This window comes from Myodes glareolus, chromosome 15 (genome assembly GCF_982192425.1).
Source record: "Myodes glareolus chromosome 15, mMyoGla1.1, whole genome shotgun sequence".
In the NCBI taxonomy this organism is placed as follows: domain Eukaryota; kingdom Metazoa; phylum Chordata; class Mammalia; order Rodentia; family Cricetidae; genus Myodes; species Myodes glareolus.
In genome coordinates, this window is record NC_142040.1 from 32,470,302 (window position 1) to 32,493,943 (window position 23,642).

The 23,642-nt window shown below is 40.3% G+C and overlaps 1 protein-coding gene and 1 long non-coding RNA gene across 6 annotated transcripts in view; one reads left to right on the top strand and one right to left on the bottom strand.

Moving 5' to 3' along the window:
* The window catches only part of Rnf180 (ring finger protein 180), a 170,932-nt gene extending 170,728 nt beyond the window's left edge, over window positions 1-204 (bottom strand). For 2 of the 4 annotated variants that reach the window (XM_048442963.3, XM_085676747.2), the window contains exon 1: window positions 51-203. The gene's annotated coding sequence lies outside the window, so the exon portion shown is untranslated. Of the gene's footprint in view, window positions 1-50 lie in introns of all 4 variants that reach the window. The other 2 variants (XM_085676750.2, XM_085676751.2) reach the window with 2 other exon arrangements.
* LOC148119671 (uncharacterized) lies at window positions 10-14,757 on the top strand. 2 transcript variants are annotated; one of them, XR_015734985.1, is made up of 3 exons: window positions 10-133; window positions 6,809-6,939; window positions 11,967-14,757. It is a non-coding gene; the product is annotated as an uncharacterized LOC148119671 (long non-coding RNA). The 2 variants fall into 2 exon arrangements; XR_015734984.1 differs by lacking the exon at window positions 10-133 and adding an exon at window positions 4,152-4,767.
* Window positions 14,758-23,642: the final 8,885 nt, after the last annotated feature.

Sequence of the window (23,642 nt, forward strand, 5' to 3'; positions counted from 1 at the left end):
TGGCACCACAACCTGGGTTCAGTTTTCCCTCCTGTGTCTCTGTCGCTTACCTTCTGGTGACTGGGGTTCCACCCATGCGCAACCGAGGTTAACCGCTAAAGATACCTGACTCTTGGCAAATTACAGTTGAGAGGTGAGTTGGTGACGAGGTAAATCGTGAGTGCTATTCAGGAAGTGAAGGGGCCCTGTGGAGTGAATGTTTACTAGTCAGTCTATAAACTTTTGATTCAGAGCAATTAAAATAGCTGATCAAAAGACTAAGATTCCGAATCTTCAAAGCATGTTTGATGAACTGGTTTCGGGAATAGGGACCGAAAGTAGGAAACCCCCAAATCTATTTCGCTTTCACTGTTTAATACAAAAGTCTGCATTTGCCTGGAGTGTTTTATTTTAGCTTTTCGATGATTTCTCTTTCCGAAGTGAAATAACAAACAACCAAAACAATGCTGGGTCTGGCGCTCACACTTATGAGCCAGGTACTGAATTAGGGAGGCTAAGAGAGGAGGATTGTCAGGAGTTGGAGACCCTCAAATCAAACAGTTGAAGGTTAGCCTGGGCTTCAACATGACACCCTGTCTACAGAGCCAAACAACAACAACGTAAAAGTGGAAGAGACATCAAGGTCAATGACATCACACACACAAAATTACAGATCAACATACCCATGTTTCGTGGACATAGAACAAAAATCCTCGATAAAATACTAGCAGGGGAACCTAGCAAAGGTATTAGTATATACGATGTGCTGTGGTTTATCTTACAAGTCCAAGAGTGGTATGACATACAAAAGTAATATAGCATCCCATTTTAGTGAACTAAATAATGAAATAACAATAATGAAATGGCCCTCAACAGACAAAGGGGAAGCTGGTAGACCTCTAAAGAGTCAAAAGACAGGAAAACAGTAAACTGAAGTGTTTATCAGCAATTATTACGGTAGTCTTGGGTAGAGAAGGGGAGACCACCGACCTTAAGGGGGATGGGAGTTTTATTTGAATTTAAGGCATCCTGTCCAGTGATTTCCCCTCTCTCTCCATTTTCCTGTTGTTCTGAAGGTGTCTATGTGTCCCTTCTATGGTAGTCTGGTTTGGGGCTCTTCTGTATAATTATTGATTTGCTGGGGTAAGAGTGAGAACGGCAACCTCCTGTCTTTTTCATGGCTTTACAGGTGTGCAGAGACCAGATATGTGTGGGGAAAATGTGTGACAGTTGAGAGAAATAGAAATGGACTGCTGTGGATAAAAAAAAAAACACAAAAAAATGAAGACCTATGACCTACTGCTGGGGACAGAAAACCATTAACTCTCTCTCTCTCTCTCTCTCTCTCTCTCGCTCGCTCGCTCTCGCTCTCGCTCTCTCTCTCTTCAAACTTCGGTTTCTATTCCACCCTTTCTCACATCCTGTAGGCCCAAAACATTTGAAAAAATTCAACAACACCTTTTTCATAGTCACACACAATAGATAGGAATTTCCCTGACCTAATAAACGGTGTCTGTGAAACACCCATGGTTCACACCATAGCTGTTTAGGAAAAAGTGGTCACTGTGAGCTAAACTCAGGAACAGGACAAGCATGCCTATCCTCGCCACTCCTTTCCAGTGTTGAGGTGTAGCTTTTATCCAGGCCAACCAAGAAAGGAATTTTCAAATATGTACAAAAAAATATGTAAATCAGACAGAGAAAAAAATAATTGTCAGATACAAAATCTGGATATAGGCCTCAGAACTGGAGGACAAAACACAAGTTTGCAGCTTGATAGACGGAAGTTATCCAAACTGAAATGTATTAACTATGAAACTGTAAATAACACGGATCAAAAGAAATCCAAATAGCTTCCAGGTAGGGGAAAGTAGAACATGTATGAAGATTCAAAAGCCAAAGTGGCATTGAACTTCTGAAAAGAAACAATGAAAGGTAGATTCTGTGGGAGCTTATTGGCAGTATTGAAATTGATAAGGTGGCAGACTGTAAATACCTTACCTCTACAAGGCCTTCTGTGTTCTTTTTATACTCTCTTCCCCATACCGTCACAAAGGTGTGAGAGTTCTCATAAAAGAACACTGAAGGTCATGTCCCAAACAATTAAGGCTGGCAAAATAGACATGATCCCCCCCCCCCGGCTTGTTCATACCATAGTCCTGGAATCCTTAACATCCTTTTAATGTCATGTATTATAAAAACAAAAGGGATTTCAGTCATGTAACTGAGCCTAGAGACCTGAATAGGGAGGTCATTGTGAATTGCCCAGCTAGATCCAATCTCAAAACTATTCTCCATGTGAGGTCAGAAGGGTAAGATAATAGGTTACTTCAGAGCCTGAGAGGGACTGACCTTCCACTGGTGGAAGTAGCCACGTTAAACAAAAGAATACAAAAAACAAACAAAACAAAACAAAAAAAACTGAAGGTGAGCACAGACACCTTCAGGAAGGAAAGATGGGTTATCTAGCTGCAGTGAGAACCTTCTTTCAAAGAGCTCTTAGAGGGCCTTCCATTTCATAAGCAACCCTGAAAGAAGAAACAAGACCAATGCCTTGAAGTTCCTTGACTAAGGAATGGAAATCAAGTTAGTTTTCCCATGAAGTCATAGAATAGTCAGAAATGAAGAATGACAGTTGCCAAGTCAGGCACAGGATGTCCAGTTAAGACAGAACTTTGGAAGAACTGCTTCCTCTGCTCTCCAAGAGGAAAAGGAAGGTTCAAGAAAGATCCTGCAGTGCTGGGTGGTGGTGATGCACGCCTTCAATCCCAGCACTCTGGAGGCAGAGAGGCAAGGTGAGTCTCTGTGAGTTCAAGGTCAGCCTGGTCTACCAGAGCCAGTTCCAGGACAGGTTCCAAAACTGCAGAGAAACCTGTCTCAAACCAAAACCAAAACCAAAACCAAACAAAAGATCCTGGAGCTAATGTGACTCAGCAGGCTCAGAAAGACAAAGAAAGCCGACAGGGCTCTCCCCAGAAAGAGATGCACCAACCAATTACGAAGAGGAGACCCTAGAGTGGAGCTGTTTCCACCCTTGGCCCCAGGGCCCCCAGCTGCAAGGGTGTGACTCTGATGGGGGTGGGGTGAGGGGGAACTTTGAGGTGACGCAGCTGCCTCCTGGTTACCCGTGTTCCCATAAATCCTCACATTTGATGGTTAATAATGATTATTGTTCTTTAAAAATAATATGATGATGGGATGTCCCTGGCGGCTCGCAGAGCAGCCGCTAGTCCGACAAGGATGGCTGTGGGTCCCTGCAAGATCTCCAGGGTGGCAGCGCCATGCGGCCGGGGGAGTCAGACGGGCGGTCATGGTGGATAAAAGGCTCACAGGACATAGTATTATTTAAAGAAGAGGGAGACATTTATTGCTTAAAGAAGAAAAAAGCAGAGAGACATAAGAGAAACACAGAGAAAAACAAAGACACATGATACGGGAGAATTGTCTGTATTCTGTCAATCATTTTAATAAAACGCTGATTGACCAGGCAGGCAGTATAGGCGGGAAAGCCAGACAGGAAGTAGGAGTGGAGCAAAGAGACTGGGAATATTCTGGAAGCAGAGCTCCCTCGGCAATTCCTGTACAGACCACCAAAGAGGCAACATGTAAGCTGTCACACCGAGAAAGGTACTGAGCCCATGTGGCTAACATAGATAAGAATAATGGGTTAATATAAGTTATAAGAGTTAACAAGAAGCCTGACCTAATGAACCAATCAGTTTATAACCTTATGGAGTCTTGTGTGTGATTTTCTTTGTTGCTTGCCGGCTGTTGGGGTACTGGGAGGGACAAAAACCCCAACAAGCCAGCCCTCATACTACATATGGCGCCAACGTGTGGACAACTGTATCCACATAAAGCCTGAAAGGTGTGGTAGCAAACACCTTTAATCCCAGCACTGGGGAGCCAGAGACAGAGGATCTCTGTGAGTTCAAGGACAGCCTGGTCTACAATGTTATTCCAGGACAAAGATATATACAGAAAACCTGTCTCAAAAAGCCAAAAGATAAAAGAAAAAATAAAATAGAGGTTAAAATAAAGCTACATAAAGATGAAAAATACACAGAAAATCTTGATACTGTATGCTATTATGCTCTCTTTGAATTGTTTGATTGCTGAGGAAGGAACAACAGCTGCTAAAAGATATTTACTTATAAATGCTACAAAATCAATCCAAGAAAGGTATTTTAAAAATACCTTGGCTTCAAAATTAAAGTTAACAGGTATGCTACTTTGGAAAAGAGATTCTGCTTTTGTTTCCACAAAATACGAGAGACTCTGGATTTATTCAGAGTTAAGAATAATCACCTTTGACCAAGGGAGGCCACCTAAAAAATCTCCGATAGAAACAGATGGCCCAGATGACAGAGGTCTACATCCAGAACTGATCCAAGACTGCTGCCTAAGATGATCGAGACTCACAGGATACTCCAGTCATGACTTGATTATAACTCTAAGTTTTCTTTAGGTCCCCATAAGATTATCAGCGCCCCCAACCAGCAGGAAGTAGCCTAAAATACTACGCCCACATTCCCAACAAATGGACTATGGGTATTTTCCTTTGTTTAAAAAAAAAAAAAAGAGGGAAATGATACGGGAGAATTGTCTGTATTCTGTCAATCATTTTAATAAAACGCTGATTGACCAGGCAGGCAGTATAGGCAGGAAAGCCAGACAGGAAGTAGGAGTGGAGCAAAGAGACTGGGAATATTCTGGAAGCAGAGCTCCCTCGGCAATTCCTGTACAGACCACCAAAGAGGCAACATGTAAGCTGTCACACCGAGAAAGGTACTGAGCCCATGTGGCTAACATAGATAAGAATAATGGGTTAATATAAGTTATAAGAGTTAACAAGAAGCCTGACCTAATGAACCAATCAGTTTATAACCTTATGGAGTCTTGTGTGTGATTTTCTTTGTTGCTTGCCGGCTGTTGGGGTACTGGGAGGGACAAAAACCCCAACAAGCCAGCCCTCATACTACAGACACATGTACACACAACAAGAGACAAACACAAGAGAGAGAAAGATGGCGAAGAGGGAGGTCAGAAGTGGCTGGGGAGTGGGCGTGGCTAGCTCTTAAAGTGACTGCAAAGGAATAACAATGATGACCAACCAAACTAGAATCAGCCAGGAGACAAGCCTATAGGCATATCTATGAAGAATTACCTCGATTCGGACATGAGGAGAGAAGCACTCCACAGAAGAGGACATTAGCTGTGTGTTTTCCCACTCGGCTGCCAGGACTTCCTAGCCATGATGGGCTCAACACTCCAGTTGCCAACAACTGGTGCTTTTATAACTCGAAATGAAAAAATATTATTTTCCCAATGATTGTCATAAAAAATATCTTAACAGCACATGGTGGCACATGCCTTTAATCCCAGCATTCACACTTGGGAGGCAGAGATAGGTGGCTCTCTGTGAGTTTGAGGCCAGCCTGGTCTATAAGAGCTAGTTCTGGGACAGGCTCCAAAGTTCACATAGAAACCCTGTCTCAAAAATCCAAACCAAACCAAACCAAAAACAACAACGACAAAAAACTTAACAAATTCACAATAGTCTGATTTTCTAATATTTATGGGAAACATCTTGCTCTTTAGCAAAAGGGCAGAAATGGCTTTATGAATGACCACTAGACACGAGAGACATAAACATGGTTTAACTATTAGACTATAGAAGTTAAATATTTGCCAACCTTACTTTGCATCTCATCTTACGTCTTCTCTCACAGTGCTGGCTGACTGCTTAGGCATTGTAAATTTTATACACAGTATCTTTGTAGAGTCATTCATCAGTGTCCAGGGTGGAGTCTCCCAGAGTTCTATCAAATAGCCAAATCTGAGGAAACTCAAAACCCTTGGGAAAATTGTGCAGAATTTCCCTGTATTCCACATTTATACCTCTATATGCTCTTAATTGTTGTCATACTAGAATTAGACCTAAAGCCTCCACATGGTGAGCTGCCTTCTGCCAAAAACTCCATCTCTGGCTTCCTTCTTCACCGTGTTATTTTGAGACAGTTCCAATAATTGCTTAGCCGGGTCTTTACCACGCAATCTCCCTGTTTCAATCTGCCAAGTAGTTGACATGACAGGCCTATGCCACCAAACCTGAGGCCAGAGACTTCTTTTTTAGATTTTCTAATTTTTTTTATGGGGTAATGTGCCCTTGTGAGTCAAGATTCCCAGGATGTTGGGTCCTCCGAAGATGGAGTTAGAGCTCATTGGGAGTCACCTGGTGTGAGGCTGGGAACTCAGTTTCTCTGAAGAGCCCTCAGCACTCACAGCTACTGAACCTTCTCTCCAGCCCCAATCCCCATACAGATTTAAAATGCTCTTTAGATTTGTTACAGTTCTTAATACAATGTAAATGTAATGTAAGTAGTTGTTACATTGTTTATGGACTCTTGACAAGAAAGGAAGCCTTCAGTATGGACACCGGTTTTTTGAAAACTATTTTCTGATGTAACTGTAGATTGAATTTCTGGTTGTGGGGTTTTAGTAGCTGATTTTGAAGATAATGAAATTGTGGAGTGGGAGGGGAAACTATAGTATCTGTTCATTGAATTTTTATAACCTCTGTCTTTAGTGAAAATTCCCAACCAAGGCTAGAAAAATACTTTCCTTGTAAACCTAACACTAAGTGCCACAATCAACATTATTTGAGTCCCCAACAGGATATTTACTTGCTTTGAAGACAGTAGGCAGTGATATAGTGGTATTGGTGGGTATGAAATATAGATTTTTCCTAAACACCTAAATCTGCAGTAGGGACAGATTCCAACAACAAAAGATAAGAGTAACAAAAGAAAAACCTGTTCGCTTACAGGCTCAGCACACATTTTGAGAGAGAGGCAATTGCAGTTCAAGGCTGTGACCTTAAAGTCGTAAACAGTGTTTCCACAGAGAACAATACATTTTCTGGAGGTGACTAAGGAAAACAGCCCCAGGCTTTGTCAGGTGAGTAATGGACATTATGTTGATAAATTGTCAGGTGCTGTTTGAGCTGACTGAGAAACTGACTCAGGAAGTAGGGTTACCACCACCCCCATTTCAGACCTAAGCATGTTTGTCTCAAAGTGTCCTCCAAGTCTCCTTGACTAGGGATGGTGTTGGGTCCAGGGGGGTCAACGAGAACACCACCACGTCTAATAAACCAGAATCAAACTTTATTCCAGAAACCAGATCCTAGCAAACCAGAAGCAAACTTAAAAATAAAAAAATAAAAAATAAAAACCACTGTGAGGCACAGAAGCTTATCAGCTAGCTGAGACCTTAGCCAGAGATGATGTTTGTTAGGCTGTGGCAAAAGGCCGGTTTTTGATCCCACTTTTTATAGTAGGGGCACCAAGCATTAGCTCCAAACAATGGAATTTTTACAATCTTGCCCTGACCCGTGGGTCAGTCAAATAGACCCTAAGGAGGGGAGAGAGTTTTAACATCAATGGGTAATTAGGCAACTATTATGAAATATGTTTCAGAGTAGATTATAGTGAAAGACACTAATTGCAAGAAAACAGATGTGTTTAGCAATTAGTCAGAAAAGAGACTGCTAGTAATAGTAGATGGTTTATAAATTAATTGGTTCTTAGGTTGAGAACTTAGAAGATAGCAGAAAGTTCTTCACACTATCTCAAGGTAAAACTCAGATACAGACTACCATACTTTACAACCTCCATTATCAGAGCTCATTAGTTCAATGGTGTTTGTACCTTTGTCCACTGTCTGTCCTGGTACGTCCAGGCAGTGTATATTGGTGTCCCATGCCTCCCCTTTGGTGGTGCCAGTTTTCCATAACAGAGACAGTGTCTAATCCAGAGGTCACATATCTCTGTCTCCTGAAGGTTAACTCAGTTCACACCTGTCGTTTATCAAGGATGGCCAGGACACTACTCTCAATTTGCAAGAAGAAACTCTGGCCTTGTAAATAGAACAGCCAGTTGTAAAATGAAATGACCTGATGGAGGCTTCCCAAGCATCTGAGAAAATAGCTCACAGTGAATGACTAATTCTTAATCTGCTGAGAAAGCTGCTGAGAGTCTGTTCTTATTCTCCTAAACTTATAACTTTATATTTCTTTATTTCTAAATTCTTATTTTTGGAATCTACATTTTTATTTTCTTATTCTTGGACTCTTCAGATGGGATGCCAACTAACTCTAATAGGGAGGAGAGAGCAACAAAGGAGCACACGAGGGAAAACATTGTGCTCTTGAGAACAGCTGAAATACTGGCAAGTGTTACTATGTTTTATCCCATGGGGAGAAAAGGGGAAGCCAGAAGTCGTCCACTCCCCTCTCCGAGGTTCAGCTGTAGGAAACTCAGGCATGGAAAAACAGCTCAATCAGGAACCCCAGCTGCCTGCCCCAACTTCCCCAGTCAGTTTGAGTGGGATGTATTGAGTGAGCATCAGTGTTGATGGTGTCATCTCTGTCTATTGTTACTCATTCTTTACCTTGGAAGCCATACTTAAGGTTACATTCTCCTGAGCTCCAGCTGACTTCCTAGTTAGATGTTTTAAGCACCCAGTTTGATGTTGCTCTGATATCTAGTCTTTCTATCTATCTACCTATCTTTTACTTTTTATTCTTCAGATTTTGCTTGTTACATACTTAGTAAACTCACTCATTCAAAACCAAGAAAATGACTATTATAGGTCATTCTCTGAATTGTATGGAATAAGGTAGTAAAATATGGGAAGGTAAATGAATGGAAATAAGAGCTACCTACCGACAGAATCATCTGGTGCTGCTTTCTTTCTGAGGTGATGAGCAGACGCTGCATCTCTTATATGGGACAGAATCCATATCCCATTTGCAGGGAGTAAAGAGTGGAAAGGAAGATGCTTCATTTTGCAAATCCCCATTCTGCTTTGGGAAGGGGCAGAGACATCCTCTGCACTTGGATTGCTTTGAAATCAACAGTCCTTATATTTTGGGGAAAGTATTTTGGCTTCTATCAGTATCACTCATAACAGAGGTGATATTTCAGATTTTTATTCACCATGAGAAAAGTAGAAATTCTTTGGGTGGGTGGGTGGGTAGGTGGGTGAGGGCTTCTAGCTGTAAGGGAAAACATTTTTAAAGCTAGGACTAAATTGTATTAAAAAGACAGAGTTGGGAGAAAACTACATGTTGGCCCGTGCAGCCAAGAGGCTAAGAAGGATGAGGAACAACACTGGATTCGCCTTAAGAAGGACAGAATAGCAGTGATATAGATCTCTGAAGCTCCAATACCTTCGCTTGGTTCCCATTCTACCATTTCAATTATAAAATCTTAGCACTCTCATCTGAATAGGGAGATAACAATTACACTTATAGAGTTAGGAGATTTGAGTGATCCCCCCCCCCACATGAAGTGCTTTGAAAGGTTGCCAAGCATATACTAACCACTTAGCAAACATTAGCCATTGTTAGTGGAGGACATAAATTATTATGGTCCATTTTCAGGATGAGGTGCATTTCAGAATTGTCAGAGAATCACAGAGAAGCAGGCAGCACTAGGGCCTGTGTTTCCTAGCTGCCATCTCTTATCTAGTTCATCTAGGGGTGAACAGTTACAGGTGGTCTGCGACATGGCTGAGCTCACATGTCAGAAAAGGAGGGAACCCCAAACCCCCAGATTTAGATAAGGCTTTGCGTCATGAACAAATAAGATATGAGATTTGGGGGTGGGGCATAACTAGACACCAGGAAGATGTACTTTCATTACAAACTCAGATGCTAAAGAATTTGGGTGTCAGAGAAATGTGATTAGGAATATAGAAGCCACTATGCTGAGTCAAATTGATGTGTCAATCCTTTTCATTTCTCGTCCAGGCTGCTGCCCCACATTTGCCGAATCCAAAACCAAAAATCAGTCTGCCTTGCTTTCAATATTCTAGATGTCCTGTGCTTGAATATAACATGAGGGCTATTGTTCCTCAAGTTAGTAGTTACACACTTTCATACCCCCTCCCCACTATGTTGGCTTCGCTTGTAGGTGAAATCAGTATATGGCATGGCAAAACTGCCCAGTTGTGGATGTAGAATTCAGTTCCACCAGGTCAGTAGCTCCAGGACAAAAGGCCTCTTCCCCAATGGTTCTGACAAAGTCTGAAAGTGAATCTCAGACTGGAATAATATGTCATCTTTGTTGGAGGAAAACTAATAAAATACAGTGGCCTGATTCGTGCAAAGATCAGGTTAAGAAACTAAGAATGACAAAGGGACAAGAAACAATGACATGAAGAAGCCATAAAAACATTAGATGAAAGGGCTATTCACGGAGGACAGGTTGGACAGAACTGCAATAAGGCCAGAAAGACATTAACCTGAGTGTGTGTACATCCCAGCGATTGGAGAGTCTCAAAGCTAGTACCAGGGCTACTGAAGAGATTGTCAGTGCTTGGAAGTAATCAGCTGAAAGACGGGAAAACCTGGAAGAGGCTTTTCTGGACTCTGCCCTATCTTTATTAACTGTAGGAGTTAAGTGAACACATTCTAAATTGAATTGGGATCATATGACATCAGAAAAGGAGGAAATTTCTGACATCATTGCAGTTAATCAGTTACTACTGGAATAAAGCTAATGCCATTCAAAATATTCTAGTGGCAGGAAATCAGGAGACTATTATCATATTGTTACTGTATAAAACTTACGTGTATATGATATTTTTCTTTTTTTATTCTGCTGACAACTGTTTTTTTTTGTTTAAGATAGATTCTTTCACAGTATATCCTGATTAAGTTTCCCCTCCTCTACTCCTTCCAGTTCCTCCTCTTTTCCCCTCCTCTCCAGAACTACTCCCTTTCTGTCTCTCATTAGAAAAAAAGAAACAGGCTTCTAAGAGATAACAACCAAAGGTAACAAAATAAAATATAATAAGATAAAAACATAAACCTTCACATCAAAGCTGGACAAGACAAACCAACAGAAGGAAAAGAGCCCCAGGAGAAGGCTCTAGACTCAGAGACCTACTCATTCACATAGTTGGGATTCTTATAAAACTATTAAACTGAAAGGTATACTGTATTCATAGAGAACCTGGTGCAGGCCCATGTCAGCCCTGTGCTTGCTACTTCAGCCTCTGTGAGTTCATATGATCTTTGCTCTGTTGATTTAGAGGTGCCTTGTTTTCCTAATGTCCCCTATCCCTCTGGCTGTTACACTCTTCCCACATCCTCTTCTGCTTGGTTCCATGAGCTCTGAGGAAAGGGAGTTGATGGAGACATTTAGACCTGTGTGTTCTAAGGTTTCTCTGTGAGATGTCTAACTGTGGGCCTCTGATTTGTTCCTGTCTGCTGCAGGAGAAACTTCTCTAATAATAGTTAACTAAGGCACTGATCTATGAGGATATCAGAATAAAGTTAGGAATCATTTTATTGATTTTTTATTTTGGAAGGGTCTTCTTTGTATGTGTTACTTTTATTGGTTAAATAAAGAAACTGCCTTGGCATTTTGATAGGGCAGAATTTAGATAGGTGGAGTAGACTGAACAGAATGCTGGGAGAAAGAAAGCAGAGTCAGGCAGACGCCATGGCTCTTCTCTCTGAGATGGATGCTGGTTAGACTCATGTTAGTAAGCCACAGTCAAGTGGCAATACAGATTATTAGAAATGGGTTGAATCAATATACGAGAGTTAACCAATATGAGGCTAGAAATAATGGGCCAGGTAGTGTTTAAATGAATACAGTTTCCATGTAATTATTTCGGGTGTAAACTAGCCAGGCAGTGGGATGCGGGCCTTCTTTTCTGTACAAGAGATTTTTATTTTTTTTTTGTAGTATTTGGTTTTACATTAGGTCTCTAGGCTATCTGGTTCAAGCAGTTTTGGGTATGAGTTTCATCTCATGAAGTGAGTCATAAGTCAAATCTGTTATTGGTTGGTTACTTCCAAAGTTTTATGCCACCATTGCCCGAGCATATTTTGCAGGCAGGAGAAATTATAAATCAGAGATTTTGTAGCTGGGTTGGTGTTTATGTTTTTGTTTGTTTATTTTTTGTAGGTTGCAGAGTACTTTCCCTTACCAAAGACACTAGAAGATGGAGATGGAGGTGAAGGCTCTATATAGGCATCAGATCAACCTCTTCAAGTTCAATGAGTTGTGTGTTGTCTTCAGCAATGGGGCCCTGCTATCTGTTTGTGCAGAGAACTCTATTATCTTGGCAACATCCTGGGTTTTTTGGAGATTTCCATGGTATCACCTGTGACCAACCACTCACCTGGATATAACTTAGTCATGGTACAGAAAACCTTAGTACAAAGAGATGGCCAGATGAGACTCTTTATTCCTCATGGTTAGACGACTTTCTTAGTTTCATCTTTGCATATTTTAGGAAGTTTTGACTACACTAGGTTTCAATACTACCCTCAATTGTCCTTCATTTCCAGCTGTTTCTCCCTACATTCCCTACCTCAACCTTATCTTCCCTCTGCTTCCCCATCTGATCATCTCATTCCTGTTCCTACCTGCCCCCTAGTCCACCCATAAAATCTATTCCATTTCCCCCCTCTCAGGGAGATCCACATGCCTTTTCTAGTTCCTTCCTTCATACCTGACCTCTCTGGAACTATGAATTGTTGCTCAGTTATCATTTATTTAATAGCTAATATTCACATATAAGCAAATACATACCATACTTATCTTTCCGAGTCTGGGTTACCTCACTCAGGATGAATTTTTCTAGATCCATTCACTTGCCTGCAAATTTCATAATGTCACTTTTTTATTTTTTTCCATTCAAAAATTTACACTTTCTCTCCTCCTCCCATCCCCTTCCTGCTCCCCATTCACTCTCCTCCCTCCTACTCCCTCCTTAAGAGAGGACAGGGAACCCTGCCCTGTGGGAAGTCCAAGGCCCTCCCCCCTACATCCAGACCTAGGAAACTTTGCATCCAAATAGACTAAGGTCCCAAACAGCCAGTACATGCAGTAGAAACAAGTCCAAGTGCCTTTATCAATGGCTTCTCAGTCAGCCCCCCTTGTCAGCCACATTCTGAGAGTCTGGTTTGATTGCATAGTCATTTAGTCCTGGTCCAGCTGGATTTGGTGAGCTCCCATTAGAACAGGCACACTGTCTCAGTGGGTGGACGAACCCCTTGCGGTCCAGACTTCCTTGCTCATCTTCTCCCTCCTTCTGCTCTTCAACTGGACCTTGGGAGCTCAGTCCGTTGCTTGGATGAGGGTCTCTGTCTCTATTTCCATCCATCCCCGGACGAAGATTCTATGGTGATATTTGAGATAATCATCAGTGTGATAGTGGGGCAAGGCCAGTTCAGGTACCCTCTGCTCTGCTGCCCACGGACCTAGCTGGGGACAACAATTCTACCCCCAGAAAGCCTGATGTCACTTTTTAAAAGCAGGTGAACAATACTCCATTGTGTAAATGTACTGTATTTGCTTCATCCATTCCTCTATTTAGGGACATGTAGGTTGTTTCCAGTTTCTGGCTATTATGAATAAAACAGCAGTGAACATGGCTAAGTAAGTGTCCTTATGACAGAATGAAATGTCCTCTGGGTGTATGCACAAGAATGTTGTAGCTAGATCTTGAGGTACATTGATTCCCAACTTTCTGAGGAACCACCATACTGATTTCCATTGGGCAGTACAAATTTGCACAACCACCAGCAATGGAGAAGTGTTTCATTATTCCTCATCCTCGCCAGCAGGAGCTGTCGCTTGTGATGCTGATCTCAGCTATTCTGACAGGTGTAAGGTAGAATCTCAAAGTAGTTTTGATTTGCATTTTCATGATGGGTAAGGATGTTGAACATTTCTTTAAGTGATTCTCAGCCATATGAGTTTCCTCTCACAGAGAAATTCTCTGTTTAGATTTGTAACCCATTTTTAAAAATTGGGTTATTAAGGTTTTTGATATTTAGTTCCTTGAGTTCTTTATATGTTTTGGGTATTAGTCCTCTATGGATATGGAGTTGGTGAAAATCTTTTCCCATTCTGTAGGCTGCAGTTTTGTCTGGATGATGGTGTCCTTTGCCTTCCAGAAGATTTATAAATAGTGTTAGTGCTAGTGAAACTCAAGCCAGAATTTGCTTATCAAGGAATATCATTCCTCAATCCTTAAAATTCACAAATAAACAACATTTCATGCAAAGGAAAGAAAAAACCACAATTTTAAAACTACCGAATAATATTGAAATTTATGATTTCATGCATCATGATCTTGGGCAAAAATCACATAATAACTTTGACACAATATTTCTCCAGCTGTAAAAATGACTTACTGTAAATGATATGCTTTAATCAGCTGCTGTTATTATTAAACATATATAGTATAAAAAGTCTTTTAAACAATACAATAATTTAAATAATAATTTTTACTCCAATTTTTATTATTATATCATGCTGATTATTGTAATGATCATTCAGTAGTGAATATTTAAGAATAACTTTCAGGGATTATAGAGTTTTGATACTAACCCTTTATTTAGGTAGTCTCATTCAGATTATTGGTATCTAATAATGTGAGTAATCTGATGCTTGTTACCTTCTCTTGTTAAGTTAATAATTCAAAGTGATCTTGTATAGAAAATTTATTCACTTAATACAGACATCACTGGTTTCAAAGACACTTCTTATCTCTTCCATCTTCAAATGTTTAGGCTCCTTTCCACTTGTTAGTTGTTTCATTTCAGAACCTCAATGACTGAAGCATATTTTTTTTATCAGAAAGAGGCAGAAGAAATAAAAGCAGGGTAAAACTTGATTTGTATATACAGTGAACCTGATGATACTTCTTACTCTAACTCAGTCTGTGGAAGCAGCAAGCACTGAATCTCAGTCTGCCTTCAGCTCTCCCTACAAATGACTAACCCCTTCAGGGTGTCTGGTCTTAAACACCATGAAGACATGATCTTCAGATTAACCAAAACAGTATTTGCATGACCTGTATTATTTTATACAGCTCTTTGTAGATTTCAGTATTATGGATGTTTGTCTCTCCCGTCCTTTACTGAAGTTATCACAAGTTTTCAGTTTAATAATCTCATCTGCTAATTTTGTTGCTAGCTACTCAGCGATTAAACCTATATTATCAATTCACTGAGGAAAAAAGTGTGAGTCTTGCTCAGATGGAATATAACTTGTATGGCAAAGTTCTTAATATGTCGTGCCCATGAAATTGGCCATTTGTACTTGATAGTTATATTTTGAATATACACAATTTATTGGTGTAAAAGACACTGATGATGATACTAATTTGATTCTTTCATTAAATGTCTGTGCCTCTCTAGAAAAAAAATAGCCAAAGCTGCCTTACCATGACATGATGATAGGCTATAAAGCCCAGATGGCCTCCTAGAAAGGAAGTTCACAACAAAGTTCAGGCCTGTATTTTCCAAACAGTCTACACTAACCACTGGCCTGTTTGGTTTCAGCTTTGTTGGAAAAGGAAAATATCAAATGCTGGCCTAGTGCATTGTCATTTCTTGTCATTTAAAAATTTATACTGTTATTTTGTTTTATTGTTAGAGCCAATGTCTAAAGACAAAACTCTTTCAAATTATATGAAGTAATGAATAGAAGGCACTTTCATGCAAAACAGTGTAGTGACAGCAAAAACAACAATGGAATAAAGGAAGGTTACCATCCACTTCCTTGGGCTGAAGAGATGACTCAGTGGTTAAGATCACTATCTGCTCTTCCAGAGTTCCTGTGTTCAATTCCCAGCAACCACATGGTGGCTCACAACCATTTGTAATGAGATCTGGTGCCCTCTGGAGGAAGAGACCTGGTCAGTCGTCCTCATCAGCTTAGACCATGAAGCTCATTATTGTCATGTTCCACAGAACCACCATGTATGGGCTGCCCATGCCTGTTTCAGCGTTGCCAGAGCAGGAATTTCATTCATTCATTCATTCACCATCTACTTTCTTGACCTCCACTCCCTTCACCAGGATGGATCATTCATGTTATCAAAAGTTGCAATAGCTCTTTCCTGATGGTCATATTCTTCAACCACACTGGACTTGCCATCTATGGAAAGAAAGTTGTTTGAGTTATCAAGGTTTTCAGCAAACAGAGGCAGGATTCTGTTAATCCCTATAAAGTCACCTTTTTGACATTAAACACATTTTAAGTCAATATCAGATATTTCTCTGGCACTGGAGAATTTAGGGATTCATAAAACAAGAATAATTTCTGCTCCCATGAAAGTCATACTGCATTATAGAAGCTATCCAAATAATTGTCCACATGCAGGAAAAATCAAAGTAACACATATAAAGTAAAAATAAGAGACAACATACTGAGATTTGAATGTGGTAGCACAGTGATCCTGTCTAAGGAAGTGATGATTGAGATGAAAAGAGAGTGGGTATTTGGTGAAATGAGAGGCTATAGGTGATGTAAAGAGATGACAGAGTCTACGCCAAGATTCTGGTACTTGGTCATAAGTGGTGAGTGAGTTTAATAAATGAGGGTGAAACACAGCCAGAATGAGATCTGCAAAACGAGACTGACAGTGGGCCAAGAGTTCACTAGGTATGCTAAATATTTTCTTCTCTGGATCTACAGCAGTAAGAATTCACTGAAGTGTTATGCAACTGGGTGGACATATAAGGGTTTGTGTTTTCAAAATACCACTCTGAAAAGAATGTGGAAAACTACTGGAAGTGAGTTAAAGATAGACTTCGACATTCCGGGTTGGTGGCTTCTTTGGTAGTCTGGAGGAAAAAAAAAATGTTGAAGTAATGTCAGGAAAGGAGTTACTATTATAACTGAAAAACCAAATAGGCAGGTAGGGGAAGCTGATGTCTAGGATGGCCATCTTGTTTCTGGTTTGCATAACCAGCTGGGAATAGCATTAACGTTAAATTAGGAACATTGGAAGAGAACCAGATTTCAGAAAGGAAGATCAGGTAGTAGACGACAGATATGTGGGGTAGTCAAGAAAAAAAGTCAACTAGGCAGGTAGAAGTGTGGGTCTGTGTGGTGGTTAGTGTTGTCAGCTGATAGAATCTAGGGTTACCTGGGAAATGCCTCTAGGGACGCCTGTGGGGGTGTCTTGATTACAGTAATTGCCATGGGAAGATCTACCTATTGTGGGTGGTACTGCTTTCTGACTGGGATCCTTAACTATGTAAATGAAGAAGGGAAACTGAACAATAACACACTCATTTATTGGCTCTCTGCTTCTTGGTAGGGGAAACAATGTGGCCATTTTGCACTCTGGGCCAGAATAAAACATCTCCTTTAGGTTTATTTTATCAGAGTGTCTTATCTCAGCAATAGGACAAGAAACAAGGGAAGTCTGGAATTCAAACACATGACTGACAATGGTGTAGCTGGTAACCATTGTATTAGTTTTGTTTTGGGAACAAATTTAATAATATTTTAAAATCCAGTTCTGTCGTCTGGGAGCATTAGTTGTTTGTTATTCTTACTTTTCCTGTTTCCTGACAAGATGCTTTCAAGAGTTTATCCTATTTGGTTACGGATAGGACAAGATAAATCCTAACCAAGATCTGTTGGAACCAGATGTAGTAGCTCACATCTGTAATTCCAATACTCAGGAATCTGGGGCAGTCAGGTTCTGCAAATTCAAGGCCAACCAAGGCTACATAGTGAGTTCCAGACCAATCTGGGCTATAAGGTGAGACCCTGTTTCTAGGTTATCTAAATATTTGACTTTTAGCAGTTCCCCCATATCTTGTTATTTTTTGTAGTGTACTTGTGTTTCTTATTTCAGCTATGTGCTTTTGGTGCAACACACCTGGAAGATGAACTTGGGTATCTAAAAATATAATTGAAAAAAATGAAGAAATAACACATTTTCAAGGCACCAAATGTTTTAAATTTTACTGTAAACCGACTAATGGGAGAAGACTGTGAGCCAACCATATACCTTTAACACTCTTTAGGAAAGCTAGTCAGTTCCTGGGGAGGATTATGTGCTTGCTCCATACAGAACTGTGGTAATCCTCATACAAAGTACGTAGTTCCATCTCCTCCATTTCCTGTGTAATATCTCAAATCTCTATCTCTTCAATACAAAGCTGGATCTGTATGAACCTCTGTATAACCCAAATGTCAACTTCCTTCTCTTCACTCGGGTTTTCTCTCTTTTCACATGAAATTAAGCATGCCAAGTATACTGCAGTCTGTAACGACTCTGGATTCCATAATGATCACATCATGCCACATGTAGCAGTTTGCTTTAAAAACCTAGGGGCTGAGGATAAAGAAGTGGCTCAGCCCTCAAGGCTGAGTACAACTGTTCCAGAGGACCTGGTTTTAGTTTTCAGCATCAGGCAACTCAGAATTTCCTGACTTTGGGAGATTTGATATCCTCTTTTCACTTCCATGGACATACACACTCACACACATACACACACACACACACACACACACACACACGGACATGGATACATACATACACACAGAGACATATGACACACCCATGCACAATCAAAATAATAGTAATAATACATATCAGAGAGATTAAAAATCACAATTGATTATCCCTTCATGAGTTGGGTCCTGTCCATGGCATGGTCGCTAGAGTGTTCTTTTGTTACTTATCTAGTAACCAAGTAATCTACAAGGAGGAATCAGCATGCTCAATATGTGTGTGTTGGTGTCTTAGTAAGTCTTATGGTTTATAAGTACATATTACAGAATTAAATGTTGATAAAAGTTAGAAGTTTATTTGACATATAGTTCTGGGGACTGGGAAGTTCAAGTACATGCTTCTGGCATCTCATCAACATATAATGAGGGTCTTCCTGATGGGCCATGGTATAACGAAGGGCATATCATGGCAAGACAATGCAAGCATGCCAGAGAGATCTCACATTGATAACAGAACCACCTATGCAATAAGTTAGCAATCCATGAGAGTATCAATCCATTCATAGGGACAAAGCTATTATAACATAACCATTCCTCATAGATTCTATTTCATAGATGCCATTAACAAATAACTCTGAGGATTATATTTCTAACACACAAAATTTAGAGGATACATTCAAGCCATAGCAATTAGTTCTAAACTATATTCTAGGTCAGCTGATATGTTTGAAATCATAGAAATGCTTTTTTGTGCTTGAAAACCTAACCAGAATGAGTAACTTACCATTGACTGGTACCATAGCGTTTGGATAGTAGAATATAGATGGGAGAAAGATTCTTCATTGGTATTGGTGGCAGTATTCAAAGTATACAGATTATCAGAAAGCACTGTACGGTCACCTTCATGAACCTGGAAATTCCAGATGATGCTACCTGGAGTAACCTGACTCTAGATCTAAAGACTCCATTCCGTCCTGCATACAGACAATTTTTCAGAGCGTTGCTTTCTGATATGATAATATCCTCAGAAGAGAATCAGAACTAGCATTTTGTTTCATCTGCATTGCATGAGTCTTTCTTTCCTGTTGAGAACTTGAAAAGACAGAGTGTGGGTAGCACTGAGCTCCCAGCACAGTTAGTCACTGTCCTCTTCTGTCCGCTGTCCTCTTCTGTGTTCCATGCTTTGTCGTCATATTCATTCCGTCTACTAACACGATGTCTGGAGGGGACTTGTGTTCTCATCACACTTTTCAAGTAGATTCCTGCTGTTGACTGGAAAGAATGTAATAATTGTGAGTGATTGGTTGTCAATCTCTGGTTTGTCATCAGCATCTTTAACTGCTGATTTATTAAATCTCAGAATTAGAAACAAATTTCAGATATCAGAAGAGACTCAATTTTATCAAACAGCTTATTATTATTTTATTTTTTTCGAGACAGGGTTTCTCCGTAGTTTTTGGTGCCTGTCCTGGAATTAGCTCTTTTATACCAGGCTGGCCTCGAACCCACAGGGATCCGCCTGCCTCTGCCGCCCATGTGCTGGGATTAAAGGCGTGCATCACCACCGCCTGGCTCAAGCAGCTTATTTTTAAAAATACGCAAAATTGTGGGTTGGAGAGACGAGTTTGGTAGAGAGCACTTGCTTTGCAAACGTGAGGATCATAATTCAAATCCAAGTACTGCATATTAAAATGGGATTCTCACCAAGACCTGCAATTCCAGCTCTGAGGGATCCTATGCCCTTTTCTATTCTCTATGTGTTTGCAAGCACACACACTTATTTATTCTCTCCCTCCCTCCCTCTCTCTCTCTCTCTCTCTCTCTCTCTCTCTCTCCCGTCTCTTTCTGCCTCTGTCTCTCTCTCATATACAAACACACTCATATATTAGATAAATAAAATTTTAGAATAAATAAATTTCTAACAATATGAACTTGACTGTTCAATTATCACTTAGAACTTCCATTTGAATGCTTTTTATGCTTAAAGTATACTTAAAAGTATAAAACCTCTCTTATAATGTCAAGCGCTGAATGTTTAGCCCCTGGCCAGTAACGATGTGGTTCATCTGGGGAAGTCGTTCATTGGAGCATGTAAGGTGGTACACTAAGCTGCCCTGCCTTGTCTTCTTTCTCTTGACCTATTTGATGTGAATAACCTCTTGTGTGATACGCGCCAACCACCAGCACAATGTTCTGCTCAAGAATGTGGAGACAGAACAGCAGGAAACAAAATCGATGCCTGATCCCTTCTTTTTGATGCTTATCACAGCAGTGACAAGAGTAACTGATAGATAAAGGAGTTCTAAAGAATTCCATGGTGCTTGGGCTTTTATTAGTGATGGTTTCAGAATTGGAATCCAGATGTTTAATTTTAAAGATCTATTTATTTTCTGTTTATGACTCTTTCTCTTGCATGATTGTGTGCCAAGTGTATGCAGTGGTGACAGAGACCAGAAGAAGGTGTGGGATCCTTTGGAATGGGAGCCACAGATGGTTATTAGGTCCCACATGAGTACTAGGAACCCAACCCGGGTTCTCTGCAAAGGCAGAACATGCTCTTCACTGCTGAGCCATTTCTCCAGCTTCTGGAACTCAGTATTTTAAAAACCTTACTGATAGCGATTTTCTTGTTACAAATGAACTTTTTTGCAGATATTGCCATGTTTTAGGGCAAACATGACACTACGGGGAATTCTCTCAAGTCCTGTGTGTTATTGTGTGAACCTGTGAGAGGAACTTTTCATTTCTGTGTTATCATTGCAATTGGAAAAGAGACCAATGAGAACAAAGAGAAAGGGAGATAAAAGAAATCAAATAGAAAACTTTGTCAAAAAGGAAGCACATGTGATGGGAATTAGAGACGAGATAAAATGGCCATGGTAGGGCTTTTAAGTTACTGCTCGTTGTGGTAGAGAAAATGAATTGTGAAAACACAAATTGAATGATTTAAAAAGTATTAGAAAAAAGTGTTTTTTCCTTAATGGAAGGTACGCTAATGTATTGAGAATATTTGCTGAGTATTGTTGTGTGTCCTTTCAACAAATAATATCTTATGTTTTCACTCCATACTGTTTATCTCAGCATTAAAGCATTAATTGTTCTTTTAGAACATGGAGAGCCGTCATAACGGCATAGTGGCATGATTAGGTGGTAAGAGAATACTCGTGTTTATGTGAGGTGTGGTGGCACATGCCAGTACTCCAACCATCAGAGAGGCTGAGACAGGAGGACTGTGAGTTCAAGAGGCTTTAGGGAGGGTGGGTATGAGAGAACACATGTGTTATGAAAATAGAGGGGGGAAATCCTGGGTGTGGCAGGACTTGAACATGCATGGGAGTAGGAGGTAGGAGCATTGAAAAGGTGCAGGGTAAAGATTAACTAAAACTAAAGATTCCTGAAGAAGCCACATGAAAACCCAATAGTCTCTAAGCTAATTAAAAGAGAACATTAAGAAAAGACTTTAAATGGAGTTGCCGTGAATAATGCTGATCTCAGAAGTTGTGCGCTATTACACAAAATCTCCAATGTCAGGCTCAGGGCTCCTCCTTAGGAGTTGGTCAGGGAGATCCCAGGTGGCAGCCAAAACTACCCAGATTATGGCCATTACCATTGATTACTCATCAAAGCCAAATGGTAAGGCCCTGTCGCTGAAGATACCACATTATTCAAATGCAGAATACAGAGAAGCCATGCTAGAATTGAGTGAGGAGCTTCCTCCCTGCCATCTAGCCTAGAGGGCAGGCAGTTCTCATGTAGGTAGCTGGGGTAGAAAAGTTCCAGTAGTATTCCTTAGCTTTAGGCCTTGAATGCTATACCAGCCTGCCAGGCAAGAAGTACGTACTTGTACCATAATGGCACAACTGTTATAGAGGTAACCTATAAATTTTTTTCTTCTTTTTATTGAATTTGAGGTTTGTTCTGTAGGAGGGAGTTCGTGCCCATTACTGTGGACCATGTAAAAGGCCTTTGCTGGGGAGATCCTAAGCACTCAGAGTGAACCTATTACTTCTGTTCTGCTAAATGGACACGTTGTCAAGCTGCCCTCTAAATACTTACGCTCATAGCTGTAGAGAGTGTGATCTTCTCAGCCTTGATCAGAGACACTTCTTTTTACAGTGAACTAGTTAATACAAAGATTCATGGCTTGTTCTGCTGCTGTGAAAAAGTGACTGCTGAGTCTTAGCATTAAATGAGACTCTTACAGTAAGAGTCTTCCTTCTAAGCTCTGCGAACGTCATAGTGGAGGGAGTAGAAAGAATCTAAGAACCAGGTGATAGGAAGAATCATGAACTGCTGTTTTATGGGCATGGGCTGTCTGTGGCATCAAAGAACTTGCAATAGCTAGAGATGCTGCACAGAGCCTGCAGGAGGCTCAGCTGGTAAACATTCAGTCATAGATGAGAGAGGGACTCATGGGATCTACCCATGAGCTAATAGCAGTCCAGGGCTGCTGGAGGAGAAGTCATTATTTGCTATGATGTAACCCCTGGCGAGTTACTCATACTCCAGTAGATAGTAGACCCACGCCCATTCAAGTGACCCTGGTTAAACCCAGTGGGTTAGAAAGCAAAACAAAAAGATGTGAAATTAGGATGGGGACCTAATGGGAAGAGGAAGTGGGGGTGGTAGTAGAAGCAGGAATGGGATAAAAGTAGATGGAGGGATAATTTTGACCAGAGTATACTAAATGTGCATATGAGAATTTAAAAGAATAAATATAGCATTGTTTACTTTGAGGTCAAGTATGAAATTAGAAACACAGATCTCAAATGGCTCAGTTTATCAATAATAGTAACCTGTCATAGTTTAAAAATATATTTTCTTCTTTCTTAGTCTTCCCCTAGTGATTCCAAACATAGGAAGTTGACAACTAAAAGTCATTTCAAACACTAGACAAGGGATGGCAAGATGGCTCAGTAGATAAAGATGTTTGCCACATGACTAATGACCTAAATTCTATCCCCAGGACCCATGTAAAGGTGGAAGAAGAGAGATACATGACCTCTACGTGTGCCTACATTTGTGTGTGTACACAAATAATAATAAATAAAATAAATTAGTTAGTTTGCTCTCATTATAAAATTTATCTAAAAGAGTAAGATTTACTTGCAAAGTTTATAAAAACCAAAACTGCATTGTTTGATAGCCTTGACTACATTATAATATAATGTTTTATGGAATACCACTAATGAGAAGGTAGGACATTAAAAAATAGTCAGACATTCTTAAAAAATACTCTAAACTTGTCAACTGCAAATCATACCTTAAACTTCTAATTCATAAGAAGGGGGAAATACCTTAATGTATATGCTTTGGTAAAATAAGGTACTTCTGTGTCCTTGCTTAGGTTTTTATGCATGTCCTCTAGCC